A 17,048-nucleotide genomic window follows, 5' to 3' on the forward strand; every position below is an offset into this window, starting at 1 on the left:
CCGCCTCTGTTTCCCTATATCTGATTCCCCGCCTCTGATTCCCCAACTATGATTCCCCGCCTCTGATTCCCCAGCTCTGATTCCCCACCTCTGATTCCCCATATCTGATTCCCCGCCTCTGTTTCCCTGCCTCTGATTCCCCGCCTCTGTTTCCCCGCCTCTGATTCCCAGCCTCTGCTTCCCCAACTCTGATTCCCCGCCTCTGATTCCCCAGCTATGATTCCCCGCCTCTGATTCCCCGTGTTTTATTCCCTGCCTCTGATTCCCCGCGTCTGATTCTCCATCTCTGATTCACCGCCTTTGATTTGCCACCTCTGATTCCCCATATCAGATTCCCCGCCTCTGTATCCCCGCCTCTGATTCCCCGCCTCTGATTCCCCATATCTCATTCCCCGCCTCTGATTCCCCATCTCTGATTCTGCACATCTGATTCCCTGCCTCTGAATCCCCACCTCTGATTCCCCATATCTGATTCCCCGCCTCTGTTTCCCCGCCTCTGATTCCCCGCCTCTGTTTCCCCATATCTAATTCCACGCCTCTGATTCCCCAACTCTGATTCCCCGCCTCTGATTCCCCAGCTCTGTTTCCCCGCCTCTGATTCCCCGCATCTGATTCCCTGCCTCTGATTCCCCGCCTCTGATTCCCTGCCTCTGATTCCAAACCTCTGAATCCCCACCTCTGAATCCCCATATCTGATTCCCCGCCTCTGTTTCCCCGCCTCTGAATCCCCGCCTCTGTTTCCCCATATCTGATTCCCCGCCTCTGATTCCCCAACTCTGATTCCCCTCCTCTAATTCGCCAGCTATGATTCCCCGCCTCTGATTCCCTGCGTCTGATTCCCTGCCTCTGATTCCCCGCCTCTGATTCCCCTTCTCTGATTCACCACCTCAGAATCCCCAACTCTGATTCCCCTCTCTGATTCTCTACCTCTGATTCCCCATATCTGATTCCCCGCCTATGTTTCGCCGCCTCTGATTGGCACCTCTGATACACCGCTTCTGATTCCCCATCTCTAATTCATCACATCTGATTCCCCACCTCTGCTTCCCCATCTCTGATTCCCTGCCTCTGATTGCCAACCTCTGATTCCCCACCTCTGATTCCCCATATCTGATTCCCCGCCTCTGTTTCCCCGCCTCTGATTACCCGCCTCTGTTTCCCCATATCTGATTCCCCACCTCTGATTCCCCAACTCTGATTCCCCGCCTCTGATTCCCAACCTCTGATTCCCCACCTCTGAATCACCATATCTGATTCTCCGTCTCTGTTTCCCCGCCTCTGATTCTCCGCCTCTGTTTCCCCATATCTGATTCCCTGCCTCTGATTCGCCAGCTATGATTCCCCGCCTCTGATTCCCCGTGTCTGATTCCCTGCCTCTGATTCCCCGCCTCTGATTCCCCATCTCTGATTCACCACCTCTGATTCCCTGCCTCTGATTCCCCGCCTCTGATTCCCCATCTCTGATTCACCACCTCTGATTCCCCGCCTCTGTTTCCCCATATCTGATTCCCCGCCTATGTTTCGCCGCCTCTGATTGGCACCTCTGATACACCGCCTCTGATTCCCCATCTCTAATTCATCACATCTTATTCCCCACCTCTGCTTCCCAATCTCTGATTCTCTACCTCTGATTCGCCACCTCTGATTCCCCATATCTGATTCAACGCCTCTGTATCCCCGCCTCTGATTCCCCGCCTCTGATTCCCAGTATCTGACTCCCCGCCTCTGTTTCCCCGCCTCTGATTCCCCACCTCTGATTCCCTATCTCTGATTCCCCGACTCTGATTCCTGAGCTCTGATTCCCCGCCACTGATTCCCCGCATCTGATTCCCCGCCTCTGAGTCCCTTCCTCTGATTCCCCATCTCTGATTCACCACCTCTGATTCCCCATCTCTGATTCCCGGCCTCTGATTCCCCACCTCTGATTCCCGGCCTCTGATTCATGCCTTCTGATTCCTGGCCTCTTATTCCCCACCTCTGATTCCCCATATCTGATTCCCCACCTCTGTTTCCGCGCCTCTGATTCCCCGCCTCTGATTCCCCATCTCTGATTCTGCACATCTGATTCCCTGCCTCTGATTCCCCGCCTCTGATTCCCTGCCTCTGATTGCCAACCTCTGATTCCCCACCTCTGATTCCCCATATCTGATTCCCCGCCTCTGTTTCCCCGCCTCTGATTCCCCGCCTCTGTTTCCCCATATCTGATTCCCCACCTCTGATTCCCCAACTCTGATTCCCCGCCTCTGATTCCCAACCACTGATTCCCCACCTCTGAGTCCCCATATCTGATTCCCCATCTCTGTTTCCCCACCTCTGATTCTCCGCCTCTGTTTCCCCATATCTGATTCCCTGCCTCTGATTCCCCGCCTCTGATTCCCCTTCTCTGATTCACCACCTCTGATTCCCCACTTCTGATTCCCCATCTCTGATTCCGCACATCCGATTCCCTGCCTCTGTATCCCCGCCTCTGATTCCCCGCCTCTGATTCCCCATATCTCATTCCCCGCCTCTGATTCCCCATCTCTGATGCTGCACATCTGACTCCCTGCCTCTGAATCCCCACCTCTGATTCCCCATATCTGATTACCCGCCTCTGTTTCCCCGCCTCTGATTCCACGCCTCTGATTCCCCAACTCTGATTCCTCGCCTCTGATTCCCCAGCTCTGTTTCCCCACCTCTGATTCCCCGCATCTGATTCCCTGCCTCTGATTCCCCGCCTCTGATTCCCTGCCTCTGATTCCCAACCTCTGAATCCCCACCTCTGAATCCCCATATCTGATTCCCCGCCTCTGTTTCCCCGCCTCTGAATCCCCGCCTCTGTTTCCCCATATCTGATTCCCCGCCTCTGATTCCCCAACTCTGATTCCCCTCCTCTAATTCGCCAGCTATGATTCCCCGCCTCTGATTCCCTGCGTCTGATTCCCTGCCTCTGATTCCCCGCCTCTGATTCCCCTTCTCTGATTCACCACCTCTGAATCCCCAACTCTGATTCCCCATCTCTGATTCCGCACATCCGATTCCCTGCCTCTGATTCCCCGCCTCTGATTCCCCGCCTCTGATTCCCTGCCTCTGATTCGCAACCTCTAATTCCCCACCTCTGATTCCCCATATCTGATTCCCCGCCTCTGTTTCCCTGCCTATGATTCCCGGCCTCTGTTTCCCCATATCTGATTCCCCTCCTCTGATTCCCCAACTCTGATTCCCCGCCTCTGATTCCCCAGCTCTGTTTCCCCGCCTCTGATTCCCCGCATCTGATTCCCTGCCTCTGATTCCCCGCCTCTGATTCCCTGCCTCTGATTCCCAACCTCTGAATCCCCACCTCTGAATCCCCATATCTGATTCCCCGCCTCTGTTTCCCCGCCTCTGAATCCCCGCCTCTGTTTCCCCAAATCTGATTCCCCGCCTCTGATTCCCCAACTCTGATTCCCCTCCTCTAATTCGACAGCTATGATTCCCCGCCTCTGATTCCCTGCGTCTGATTCCCTGCCTCTGATTCCCCGCCTCTGATTCCCCTTCTCTGATTCACCACCTCAGAATCCCCAACTCTGATTCCCCTCTCTGATTCTCTACCTCTGATTCCCCATATCTGATTCCCCGCCTATGTTTCGCCGCCTCTGATTGGCACCTCTGATACACCGCTTCTGATTCCCCATCTCTAATTCATCACATCTGATTCCCCACCTCTGCTTCCCCATCTCTGATTCCCTGCCTCTGATTGCCAACCTCTGATTCCCCACCTCTGATTCCCCATATCTGATTCGCCGCCTCTGTTTCCCCGCCTCTGATTACCCGCCTCTGTTTCCCCATATCTGATTCCCCACCTCTGATTCCCCAACTCTGATTCCCCGCCTCTGATTCCCAACCTCTGATTCCCCACCTCTGAATCACCATATCTGATTCTCCGTCTCTGTTTCCCCGCCTCTGATTCTCCGCCTCTGTTTCCCCATATCTGATTCCCTGCCTCTGATTCGCCAGCTATGATTCCCCGCCTCTGATTCCCCGTGTCTGATTCCCTGCCTCTGATTCCCCGCCTCTGATTCCCCATCTCTGATTCACCACCTCTGATTCCCTGCCTCTGATTCCCCGCCTCTGATTCCCCATCTCTGATTCACCACCTCTGATTCCCCGCCTCTGTTTCCCCATATCTGATTCCCCGCCTATGTTTCGCCGCCTCTGATTGGCACCTCTGATACACCGCCTCTGATTCCCCATCTCTAATTCATCACATCTTATTCCCCACCTCTGCTTCCCAATCTCTGATTCTCTACCTCTGATTCGCCACCTCTGATTCCCCATATCTGATTCAACGCCTCTGTATCCCCGCCTCTGATTCCCCGCCTCTGATTCCCAGTATCTGACTCCCCGCCTCTGTTTCCCCGCCTCTGATTCCCCACCTCTGATTCCCTATCTCTGATTCCCCGCCTCTGATTCGCCATCTCTGATTCCCCGACTCTGATTCCTGAGCTCTGATTCCCCGCCACTGATTCCCCGCATCTGATTCCCCGCCTCTGAGTCCCTTCCTCTGATTCCCCATCTCTGATTCACCACCTCTGATTCCCCATCTCTGATTCCCGGCCTCTGATTCCCCACCTCTGATTCCCGGCCTCTGATTCATGCCTTCTGATTCCTGGCCTCTTATTCCCCACCTCTGATTCCCCATATCTGATTCCCCACCTCTGTTTCCGCGCCTCTGATTCCCCGCCTCTGATTCCCCAACTCTGATTCTGCACATCTGATTCCCTGCCTCTGATTCCCCGCCTCTGATTCCCTGCCTCTGATTGCCAACCTCTGATTCCCCACCTCTGATTCCCCATATCTGATTCCCCGCCTCTGTTTCCCCGCCTCTGATTCCCCGCCTCTGTTTCCCCATATCTGATTCCCCACCTCTGATTCCCCAACTCTGATTCCCCGCCTCTGATTCCCAACCACTGATTCCCCACCTCTGAGTCCCCATATCTGATTCCCCATCTCTGTTTCCCCACCTCTGATTCTCCGCCTCTGTTTCCCCATATCTGATTCCCTGCCTCTGATTCCCCGCCTCTGATTCCCCTTCTCTGATTCACCACCTCTGATTCCCCACTTCTGATTCCCCATCTCTGATTCCGCACATCCGATTCCCTGCCTCTGTATCCCCGCCTCTGATTCCCCGCCTCTGATTCCCCATATCTCATTCCCCGCCTCTGATTCCCCATCTCTGATGCTGCACATCTGACTCCCTGCCTCTGAATCCCCACCTCTGATTCCCCATATCTGATTACCCGCCTCTGTTTCCCCGCCTCTGATTCCACGCCTCTGATTCCCCAACTCTGATTCCTCGCCTCTGATTCCCCAGCTCTGTTTCCCCACCTCTGATTCCCCGCATCTGATTCCCTGCCTCTGATTCCCCGCCTCTGATTCCCTGCCTCTGATTCCCAACCTCTGAATCCCCACCTCTGAATCCCCATATCTGATTCCCCGCCTCTGTTTCCCCGCCTCTGAATCCCCGCCTCTGTTTCCCCATATCTGATTCCCCGCCTCTGATTCCCCAACTCTGATTCCCCTCCTCTAATTCGCCAGCTATGATTCCCCGCCTCTGATTCCCTGCGTCTGATTCCCTGCCTCTGATTCCCCGCCTCTGATTCCCCTTCTCTGATTCACCACCTCTGAATCCCCAACTCTGATTCCCCATCTCTGATTCCGCACATCCGATTCCCTGCCTCTGATTCCCCGCCTCTGATTCCCCGCCTCTGATTCCCTGCCTCTGATTCGCAACCTCTAATTCCCCACCTCTGATTCCCCATATCTGATTCCCCGCCTCTGTTTCCCTGCCTATGATTCCCGGCCTCTGTTTCCCCATATCTGATTCCCCTCCTCTGATTCCCCAACTCTGATTCCCCGCCTCTGATTCCCCAGCTCTGTTTCCCCGCCTCTGATTCCCCGCATCTGATTCCCTGCCTCTGATTCCCCGCCTCTGATTCCCTGCCTCTGATTCCCAACCTCTGAATCCCCACCTCTGAATCCCCATATCTGATTCCCCGCCTCTGTTTCCCCGCCTCTGAATCCCCGCCTCTGTTTCCCCAAATCTGATTCCCCGCCTCTGATTCCCCAACTCTGATTCCCCTCCTCTAATTCGACAGCTATGATTCCCCGCCTCTGATTCCCTGCGTCTGATTCCCTGCCTTTGATTCCCCGCCTCTGATTCCCCTTCTCTGATTCACCACCTCTGAATCCCCAACTCTGATTCCCCATATCTGATTCCCCGCCTATGTTTCGCCGCCTCTGATTGGCACCTCTGATACACCGCCTCTGATTCCCCATCTCTAATTCATCACATCTGATTCCCCACCTCTGCTTCCCCATCTCTGATTCTCTACCTCTGATTCGCCACCTCTGATTCCCCATATCTGATTCAACGCCTCTGTATCCCCGCCTCTGATTCCCCGCCTCTGATTCCCAGTATCTGACTCCCCGCCTCTGTTTCCCCGCCTCTGATTCCCCACCTCTGATTCCCTATCTCTGATTCCCCGCCTCTGATTCGCCATCTCTGATTCCCCGACTCTGATTCCTGAGCTCTGATTCCCCGCCACTGATTCCCCGCATCTGATTCCCCGCCTCTGAGTCCCTTCCTCTGATTCCCCATCTCTGATTCACCACCTCTGATTCCCCATCTCTGATTCCCGGCCTCTGATTCCCCACCTCTGATTCCCGGCCTCTGATTCATGCCTTCTGATTCCTGGCCTCTTATTCCCCACCTCTGATTCCCCATATCTGATTCCCCACCTCTGTTTCCGCGCCTCTGATTCCCCGCCTCTGATTCCCCATCTCTGATTCTGCACATCTGATTCCCTGCCTCTGATTCCCCGCCTCTGATTCCCTGCCTCTGATTGCCAACCTCTGATTCCCCACCTCTGATTCCCCATATCTGATTCCCCGCCTCTGTTTCCCCGCCTCTGATTCCCCGCCTCTGTTTCCCCATATCTGATTCCCCACCTCTGATTCCCCAACTCTGATTCCCCGCCTCTGATTCCCAACCACTGATTCCCCACCTCTGAGTCCCCATATCTGATTCCCCGTCTCTGTTTCCCCACCTCTGATTCTCCGCCTCTGTATCCCATATCTGATTCCCTGCCTCTGATTCCCCGCCTCTGATTCCCCTTCTCTGATTCACCACCTCTGATTCCCCACCTCTGATTCCCCATCTCTGATTCCGCACATCCGATTCCCTGCCTCTGTATCCCCGCCTCTGATTCCCCGCCTCTGATTCCCCATATCTCATTCCCCGCCTCTGATTCCCCATCTCTGATCCTGCACATCTGACTCCCTGCCTCTGAATCCCCACCTCTGATTCCCCATATCTGATTACCCGCCTCTGTTTCCCCGCCTCTGATACCCCGCCTCTGTTTCCCCATATCTAATTCCACGCCTCTGATTCCCCAACTCTGATTCCTCGCCTCTGATTCCCCAGCTCTGTATCCCCGCCTCTGATTCCCCGCATCTGATTCCCTGCCTCTGATTCCCCGCCTCTGATTCCCTGCCTCTGATTCCCAACCTCTGAATCCCCACCTCTGAATCCCCATATCTGATTCCCCGCCTCTGTTTCCCCGCCTCTGAATCCCCGCCTCTGTTTCCCCATATCTGATTCCCTGCCTCTGATTCCCCAACTCTGATTCCCCTCCTCTAATTCGCCAGCTATGATTCCCCGCCTCTGATTCCCTGCGTCTGATTCCCTGCCTCTGATTCCCCGCCTCTGATTCCCCTTCTCTGATTCACCACCTCTGAATCCCCAACTCTGATTCCCCATCTCTGATTCCGCACATCCGATTCCCTGCCTCTGATTCCCCGCCTCTGATTCCCCGCCTCTGATTCCCTGCCTCTGATTCGCAACCTCTAATTCCCCACCTCTGATTCCCCATATCTGATTCCCCGCCTCTGTTTCCCTGCCTATGATTCCCGGCCTCTGTTTCCCCATATCTGATTCCCCTCCTCTGATTCCCCAACTCTGATTCCCCGCCTCTGATTCCCCAGCTCTGATTCCCCGCCTTTGATTCCCGGCCTCTGATTCCCTGCCACTGATTCCCCGCCCCTGATTCCCCACCTCTGATTCCCCATATCTGATTCCCAGCCTCTGTTTCCCCGCCTCTGATTGGCCGCCTCTGATACCCCGCCTCTGATTCCCCATCTCTAATTCATCACATCTGATTCCCCACCTCTGCTTCCCCATCTCTGATTCTCTACCTCTGATTCGCCACCTCTGATTCCCCATATCTGATTCACCGCCTCTGTTTCCCCGCCTCTGATTCCCCGCCTCTGATTCCCCATATCTGACTCCCCGCCTCTGTTTCCCCGCCTCTGATTCCCCACCTCTGATTCCCTATCTCTGATTCCCCGCCTCTGATTCGCCATCTCTGATTCCCCGACTCTGATTCCTGAGCTCTGATTCCCCGCCACTGATTCCCCGCATCTGATTACCCGCCTCTGAGTCCCTTCCTCTGATTCCCCATCTCTGATTCACCACCTCTGATTCCCCATCTCTGATTCCCGGCCTCTGATTCCCCACCTCTGATTCCCGGCCTCTGATTCATGCCTTCTGATTCCTGGCCTCTTATTCCCCACCTCTGATTCCCCATATCTGATTCCCCACCTCTGTTTCCGCGCCTCTTATTCCCCGCCTCTGATTCCCCATCTCTGAATTACAACCTCTGAATCCCCGCGTCTGATTCCCCATCTCTGATTCTGCACATCTGATTCCCTGCCTCTGATTCCCCGCCTCTGATTCCCTGCCTCTGATTGCCAACCTCTGATTCCCCACCTCTGATTCCCCATATCTGATTCCCCGCCTCTGTTTCCCCGCCTCTGATTCCCCGCCTCTGTTTCCCCATATCTGATTCCCCACCTCTGATTCCCCAACTATGATTCCCTGCCTCTGATTCCCCAGCTCTGATTCCCCACCTCTGAATCCCCATATCTGATTCCCCGCCTCTGTTTCCCTGCCTCTGATTCCCCGCCTCTGTTTCCCCGCCTCTGATTCCCAGCCTCTGCTTCCCCAACTCTGATTCCCCGCCTCTGATTCACAAGCTCTGATTCCCCGCCTCTGATTCCCCGTGTTTTATTCCCTGCCTCTGATTCCCCGCGTCTGATTCTCCATCTCTGATTCACCGCCTTTGATTTGCCACCTCTGATTCCCCATATCAGATTCACCGCCTCTGTATCCCCGCCTCTGATTCCCCGCCTCTGATTCCCCATATCTCATTCCCCGCCTCTGATTCCCCATCTCTGATTCTGCACATCTGATTCCCTGCCTCTGAATCCCCACCTCTGATTCCCCATATCTGATTCCCCGCCTCTGATTCCCCGCCTCTGATTCCCCGCCTCTGTTTCCCCATATCTAATTCCACGCCTCTGATTCCCCAACTCTGATTCCCCGCCTCTGATTCCCCAGCTCTGTTTCCCCGCCTCTGATTCCCCGCATCTGATTCCCTGCCTCTGATTCCCCGCCTCTGATTCCCCGCCTCTGAATCCCCGCCTCTGTTTCCCCATATCTGATTCCCCGCCTCTGATTCCCCAACTCTGATTCCCCTCCTCTAATTCGCCAGCTATGATTCCCCGCCTCTGATTCCCTGCGTCTGATTCCCTGCCTCTGATTCCCAGCCTCTGATTCCCCTTCTCTGATTCACCACCTCTGAATCCCCAACTCTGATTCCCCATCTCTGATTCCGCACATCCGATTCCCTGCCTCTGATTCCCCGCCTCAGATTCCCCGCCTCTGATTCCCTGCCTCTGATTCGCAACCTCTAATTCCCCACCTCTGATTCCCCATATCTGATTCCCCGCCTCTGTTTCCCTGCCTCTGATTCCCGGCCTCTGTTTCCCCATATCTGATTCCCCTCCTCTGATTCCCCAACTCTGATTCCCCGCCTCTGATTCCCCAGCTCTGATTCCCCGCCTTTGATTCCCGACCTCTGATTCCCTGCCACTGATTCCCCGCCCCTGATTCCCCACCTCTGATTCCCCATATCTGATTCCCAGCCTCTGTTTCCCCGCCTCTGATTGGCCGCCTCTGATACCCCGCCTCTGTTTCCCCATATCTGATTCCCCACCTCTGATTCCCCAACTCTGATTCCCCGCCTCTGATTCCCAACCTCTGATTCCCCACCTCTGAATCCCCATATCTGATTCCCCGTCTCTGTTTCCCCATATCTGATTCCCTGCCTCTGATTCCCCGCCTCTGATTCCCCTTCTCTGATTCACCACCTCTGATTCCCCACCTCTGATTCCCCATCTCTGATTCCGCACATCCGATTCCCTGCCTCTGATTCCCCGCCTCTGATTCCCTGCCTCAGATTCGCAACCACTAATTCCCCACCTCTGATTCCCCACCTCTGATTCCCCATATCTGATTCCCCGCCTCTGTTTCCCCGCCTCTGATTCCCCGCCTCTGTTTCCCTATATCTAATTCCCCGCCTCTGATTCCCCAACTATGATTCCCCGCCTCTGATTCCCCAGCTCTGATTCCCCACCTCTGATTCCCCATATCTGATTCCCCGCCTCTGTTTCCCTGCCTCTGATTCCCCGCCTCTGTTTCCCCGCCTCTGATTCCCAGCCTCTGCTTCCCCAACTCTGATTCCCCGCCTCTGATTCCCCAGCTATGATTCCCCGCCTCTGATTCCCCGTGTTTTATTCCCTGCCTCTGATTCCCCGCGTCTGATTCTCCATCTCTGATTCACCGCCTTTGATTTGCCACCTCTGATTCCCCATATCAGATTCCCCGCCTCTGTATCCCCGCCTCTGATTCCCCGCCTCTGATTCCCCATATCTCATTCCCCGCCTCTGATTCCCCAGCTCTGATTCCCCACCTCTGATTCCCCATATCTGATTCCCCGCCTCTGTTTCCCTGCCTCTGATTCACCGCCTCTGTTTCCCCGCCTCTGATTCCCAGCCTCTGCTTCCCCAACTCTGATTCCCCGCCTCTGATTCCCCAGCTATGATTCCCCGCCTCTGATTCCCCGTGTTTTATTCCCTGCCTCTGATTCCCCGCGTCTGATTCTCCATCTCTGATTCACCGCCTTTGATTTGCCACCTCTGATTCCCCATATCAGATTCCCCGCCTCTGTATCCCCGCCTCTGATTCCCCGCCTCTGATTCCCCATATCTCATTCCCCGCCTCTGATTCCCCATCTCTGATTCTGCACATCTGATTCCCTGCCTCTGAATCCCCACCTCTGATTCCCCATATCTGATTCCCCGCCTCTGTTTCCCCGCCTCTGATTCCCCGCCTCTGTTTCCCCATATCTAATTCCACGCCTCTGATTCCCCAACTCTGATTCCCCGCCTCTGATTCCCCAGCTCTGTTTCCCCGCCTCTGATTCCCCGCATCTGATTCCCTGCCTCTGATTCCCCGCCTCTGATTCCCTGCCTCTGATTCCCAACCTCTGAATCCCCACCTCTGAATCCCCATATCTGATTCCCCGCCTCTGTTTCCCCGCCTCTGAATCCCCGCCTCTGTTTCCCCATATCTGATTCCCCGCCTCTGATTCCCCAACTCTGATTCCCCTCCTCTAATTCGCCAGCTATGATTCCCCGCCTCTGATTCCCTGCGTCTGATTCCCTGCCTCTGATTCCCCGCCTCTGATTCCCCTTCTCTGATTCACCACCTCTGAATCCCCAACTCTGATTCCCCATCTCTGATTCTCTACCTCTGATTCCCCATATCTGATTCCCCGCCTATGTTTCGCCGCCTCTGATTGGCACCTCTGATACACCGCCTCTGATTCCCCATCTCTAATTCATCACATCTGATTCCCCACCTCTGCTTCCCCATCTCTGATTCCCTGCCTCTGATTGCCAACCTCTGATTCCCCACCTCTGATTCCCCATATCTGATTCCCCGCCTCTGTTTCCCCGCCTCTGATTACCCGCCTCTGTTTCCCCATATCTGATTCCCCACCTCTGATTCCCCAACTCTGATTCCCCGCCTCTGATTCCCAACCTCTGATTCCCCACCTCTGAATCACCATATCTGATTCTCCGTCTCTGTTTCCCCGCCTCTGATTCTCCGCCTCTGTTTCCCCATATCTGATTCCCTGCCTCTGATTCGCCAGCTATGATTCCCCGCCTCTGATTCCCCGTGTCTGATTCCCTGCCTCTGATTCCCCGCCTCTGATTCCCCATCTCTGATTCACCACCTCTGATTCCCTGCCTCTGATTCCCCGCCTCTGATTCCCCATCTCTGATTCACCACCTCTGATTCCCCGCCTCTGTTTCCCCATATCTGATTCCCCGCCTATGTTTCGCCGCCTCTGATTGGCACCTCTGATACACCGCCTCTGATTCCCCATCTCTAATTCATCACATCTTATTCCCCACCTCTGCTTCCCCATCTCTGATTCTCTACCTCTGATTCGCCACCTCTGATTCCCCATATCTGATTCAACGCCACTGTATCCCCGCCTCTGATTCCCCGCCTCTGATTCCCAGTATCTGACTCCCCGCCTCTGTTTCCCCGCCTCTGAATCCCCACCTCTGATTCCCTATCTCTGATTCCCCGCCTCTGATTCGCCATCTCTGATTCCCCGACTCTGATTCCTGAGCTCTGATTCCCCGCCACTGATTCCCCGCATCTGATTCCCCGCCTCTGAGTCCCTTCCTCTGATTCCCCATCTCTGATTCACCACCTCTGATTCCCCATCTCTGATTCCCGGCCTCTGATTCCCCACCTCTGATTCCCGGCCTCTGATTCATGCCTTCTGATTCCTGGCCTCTTATTCCCCACCTCTGATTCCCCATATCTGATTCCCCACCTCTGTTTCCGCGCCTCTGATTCCCCGCCTCTGATTCCCCATCTCTGATTCTGCACATCTGATTCCCTGCCTCTGATTCCCCGCCTCTGATTCCCTGCCTCTGATTGCCAACCTCTGATTCCCCACCTCTGATTCCCCATATCTGATTCCCCGCCTCTGTTTCCCCGCCTCTGATTCCCCGCCTCTGTTTCCCCATATCTGATTCCCCACCTCTGATTCCCCAACTCTGATTCCCCGCCTCTGATTCCCAACCACTGATTCCCCACCTCTGAGTCCCCATATCTGATTCCCCGTCTCTGTTTCCCCACCTCTGATTCTCCGCCTCTGTATCCCATATCTGATTCCCTGCCTCTGATTCCCCGCCTATGATTCCCTGCCTCTGATTCCCAACCTCTGAATCCCCACCTCTGAATCCCCATATCTGATTCCCCGCCTCTGTTTCCCCGCCTCTGAATCCCCGCCTCTGTTTCCCCATATCTGATTCCCCGCCTCTGATTCCCCAACTCTGATTCCCCTCCTCTAATTCGCCAGCTATGATTCCCCGCCTCTGATTCCCTGCGTCTGATTCCCTGCCTCTGATTCCCAGCCTCTCATTCCCCTTCTCTGATTCACCACCTCTGAATCCCCAACTCTGATTCCCCATCTCTGATTCCGCACATCCGATTCCCTGCCTCTGATTCCCCGCCTCAGATTCCCCGCCTCTGATTCCCTGCCTCTGATTCGCAACCTCTAATTCCCCACCTCTGATTCCCCATATCTGATTCCCCGCCTCTGTTTCCCTGCCTCTGATTCCCGGCCTCTGTTTCCCCATATCTGATTCCCCTCCTCTGATTCCCCAACTCTGATTCCCCGCCTCTGATTCCCCAGCTCTGATTCCCCGCCTTTGATTCCCGACCTCTGATTCCCTGCCACTGATTCCCCGCCCCTGATTCCCCACCTCTGATTCCCCATATCTGATTCCCAGCCTCTGTTTCCCCGCCTCTGATTGGCCGCCTCTGATACCCCGCCTCTGTTTCCCCATATCTGATTCCCCACCTCTGATTCCCCAACTCTGATTCCCCGCCTCTGATTCCCAACCTCTTATTCCCCACCTCTGAATCCCCATATCTGATTCCCCGTCTCTGTTTCCCCATATCTGATTCCCTGCCTCTGATTCCCCGCCTCTGATTCCCCTTCTCTGATTCACCACCTCTGATTCCCCACCTCTGATTCCCCATCTCTGATTCCGCACATCCGATTCCCTGCCTCTGATTCCCCGCCTCTGATTCCCTGCCTCAGATTCGCAACCACTAATTCCCCACCTCTGATTCCCCACCTCTGATTCCCCATATCTGATTCCCCGCCTCTGTTTCCCCGCCTCTGATTCCCCGCCTCTGTTTCCCTATATCTGATTCCCCGCCTCTGATTCCCCAACTATGATTCCCCGCCTCTGATTCCCCAGCTCTGATTCCCCACCTCTGATTCCCCATATCTGATTCCCCGCCTCTGTTTCCCTGCCTCTGATTCCCCGCCTCTGTTTCCCCGCCTCTGATTCCCAGCCTCTGCTTCCCCAACTCTGATTCCCCGCCTCTGATTCCCCAGCTATGATTCCCCGCCTCTGATTCCCCGTGTTTTATTCCCTGCCTCTGATTCCCCGCGTCTGATTCTCCATCTCTGATTCACCGCCTTTGATTTGCCACCTATGATTCCCCATATCAGATTCCCCGCCTCTGTATCCCCGCCTCTGATTCCCCGCCTCTGATTCCCCATATCTCATTCCCCGCCTCTGATTCCCCATCTCTGATTCTGCACATCAGATTCCCTGCCTCTGAATCCCCACCTCTGATTCCCCATATCTGATTCCCCGCCTCTGTTTCCCCGCCTCTGATTCCCCGCCTCTGTTTCCCCATATCTAATTCCACGCCTCTGATTCCCCAACTCTGATTCCCCGCCTCTGATTCCCCAGCTCTGTTTCCCCGCCTCTGATTCCCCGCATCTGATTCCCTGCCTCTGATTCCCCGCCTCTGATTCCCCTTCTCTGATTCACCACCTCTGAATCCCCAACTCTGATTCCCCATCTCTGATTCCGCACATCCGATTCCCTGCCTCTGATTCCCCGCCTCTGATTCCCCGCCTCTGATTCCCTGCCTCTGATTCGCAACCTCTAATTCCCCACCTCTGATTCCCCATATCTGATTCCCCGCCTCTGTTTCCCTGCCTATGATTCCCGGCCTCTGTTTCCCCATATCTGATTCCCCTCCTCTGATTCCCCAACTCTGATTCCCCGCCTCTGATTCCCCAGCTCTGATTCCCCGCCTTTGATTCCCGGCCTCTGATTCCCTGCCACTGATTCCCCGCCCCTGATTCCCCACCTCTGATTCCCCATATCTGATTCCCAGCCTCTGTTTCCCCGCCTCTGATTGGCCGCCTCTGATACCCCGCCTCTGATTCCCCATCTCTAATTCATCACATCTGATTCCCCACCTCTGCTTCCCCATCTCTGATTCTCTACCTCTGATTCGCCACCTCTGATTCCCCATATCTGATTCACCGCCTCTGTTTCCCCGCCTCTGATTCCCCGCCTCTGATTCCCCATATCTGACTCCCCGCCTCTGTTTCCCCGCCTCTGATTCCCCACCTCTGATTCCCTATCTCTGATTCCCCGCCTCTGATTCGCCATCTCTGATTCCCCGACTCTGATTCCTGAGCTCTGATTCCCCGCCACTGATTCCCCGCATCTGATTACCCGCCTCTGAGTCCCTTCCTCTGATTCCCCATCTCTGATTCACCACCTCTGATTCCCCATCTCTGATTCCCGGCCTCTGATTCCCCACCTCTGATTCCCGGCCTCTGATTCATGCCTTCTGATTCCTGGCCTCTTATTCCCCACCTGTGATTCCCCATATCTGATTCCCCACCTCTGTTTCCTCGCCTCTTATTCCCCGCGTCTGATTCCCCATCTCTGAATTACAACCTCTGAATCCCCGCGTCTGATTCCCCATCTCTGATTCTGCACATCTGATTCCCTGCCTCTGATTCCCCGCCTCTGATTCCCTGCCTCTGATTGCCAACCTCTGATTCCCCACCTCTGATTCCCCATATCTGATTCCCCGCCTCTGTTTCCCCGCCTCTGATTCCCCGCCTCTGTTTCCCCATATCTGATTCCCCACCTCTGATTCCCCAACTCTGATTCCCTGCCTCTGATTCCCAACCTCTGATTCCCCACCTCTGAATCCCCATATCTGATTCCCCGTCTCTGTTTCCCTGCCTCTGATTCCCCGCCTCTGTTTCCCCGCCTCTGATTCCCAGCCTCTGCTTCCCCAACTCTGATTCCCCGCCTCTGATTCACAAGCTCTGATTCTCCGCCTCTGATTCCCCGTGTTTTATTCCCTGCCTCTGATTCCCCGCGTCTGATTCTCCATCTCTGATTCACCGCCTTTGATTTGCCACCTCTGATTCCCCATATCAGATTCACCGCCTCTGTATCCCCGCCTCTGATTCCCCGCCTCTGATTCCCCATATCTCATTCCCCGCCTCTGATTCCCCATCTCTGATTCTGCACATCTGATTCCCTGCCTCTGAATCCCCACCTCTGATTCCCCATATCTGATTCCCCGCCTCTGATTCCCCGCCTCTGATTCCCCGCCTCTGTTTCCCCATATCTAATTCCACGCCTCTGATTCCCCCACTCTGATTCCCCGCCTCTGATTCCCCAGCTCTGTTTCCCCGCCTCTGATTCCCCGCATCTGATTCCCTGCCTCTGATTCCCCGCCTCTGATTCCCCGCCTCTGAATCCCCGCCTCTGTTTCCCCATATCTGATTCCCCGCCTCTGATTCCCCAACTCTGATTCCCCTCCTCTAATTCGCCAGCTATGATTCCCCGCCTCTGATTCCCTGCGTCTGATTCCCTGCCTCTGATTCCCAGCCTCTGATTCCCCTTCTCTGATTCACCACCTCTGAATCCCCAACTCTGATTCCCCATCTCTGATTCCGCACATCCGATTCCCTGCCTCTGATTCCCCGCCTCAGATTCCCCGCCTCTGATTCCCTGCCTCTGATTCGCAACCTCTAATTCCCCACCTCTGATTCCCCATATCTGATTCCCCGCCTCTGTTTCCCTGCCTCTGATTCCCGGCCTCTCTTTCCCCATATCTGATTCCCCTCCTCTGATTCCCCAACTCTGATTCCCCGCCTCTGATTCCCCAGCTCTGATTCCCCGCCTTTGATTCCCGACCTCTGATTCCCTGCCACTGATTCCCCGCCCCTGATTCCCCACCTCTGATTCCCCATATC

The sequence above is a fragment of the Narcine bancroftii genome, chromosome 1 (genome assembly GCF_036971445.1).
Source record: "Narcine bancroftii isolate sNarBan1 chromosome 1, sNarBan1.hap1, whole genome shotgun sequence".
Lineage (NCBI taxonomy): Eukaryota > Metazoa > Chordata > Chondrichthyes > Torpediniformes > Narcinidae > Narcine > Narcine bancroftii.